The sequence below is a fragment of the Papaver somniferum genome, unplaced genomic scaffold, assembly GCF_003573695.1.
Source record: "Papaver somniferum cultivar HN1 unplaced genomic scaffold, ASM357369v1 unplaced-scaffold_97, whole genome shotgun sequence".
Classification (NCBI taxonomy): Eukaryota; Viridiplantae; Streptophyta; class Magnoliopsida; order Ranunculales; family Papaveraceae; genus Papaver; species Papaver somniferum.
The window spans coordinates 769070-769948 of NW_020652859.1; positions in this window are offsets into that span (position 1 = coordinate 769070).

The following is an 879-nucleotide window of genomic DNA, read 5'->3' on the forward strand; positions in this document are numbered from 1 at the left end:
GATAAACTCATTTTTATTATAAAATTTTCTAAAAAATGATTGTGGTAAAAAATAATACATTTAAAGGCTCTACATGTTATCCAAATTGCATTTCTACGTATGTTGATTCCAAAAATAAAGAGGGAAGTCATCCTTTACATTCAAAATAAGGATAAAACACCAACTGATAAGCGTCCAAATCCTAAAAACTTTCTTGTATACTGTGGGGAACTGAAAGACAGAGGTAACAGAAAAATAATGAGGTCATTCCCACATCATATGAAGAAGTTATGAACAAAATAGTTGAAAAAGAGATTACACAAACCCTTGGGGGACAAAGAGAGTTATATAAGTAGAAAATATTTATAATAAGGGGTATTTTGAGTTTGGTGCCTATAAAATGGCACACCTTGGCCTTTCGTACCTAACTTTGTCGGAATTTGAGTTTGGTGTGGGTCCCAATCAAGCAGTTGACTTAACGGATGACTGGTGGACCGTTCACAAGCTGTTTTGGAGCACAACTTGTTGCTCGGACCCCCGCCAAATTTTGTAAATAAATACGTGTCTTTGTGAATAATTGTTTAAAAAATCATTATTTAATTTAACTAGTTCACTAACACGGACCACGGTAGGGAAATCTCTCTAGATCATTTTCCAAACACGTTACGAGCGTTCAGGAGAAATAAGGCTGACTTATCTGACTTCCACGATAACTATGGATTTACATAAAATGGAAACAAATTTAATTAATACAATAATGATTAATTTGAAAAATGAATAGGGTCATTTACATGGATTCATTTGTTCAATACAATAATGGTTAGTTTGAAGGTTTAAGGAAACGATTATTGGGGTTTACATGAGAAATAGATTTTTGATGATTTACCGGTAAATAATGAA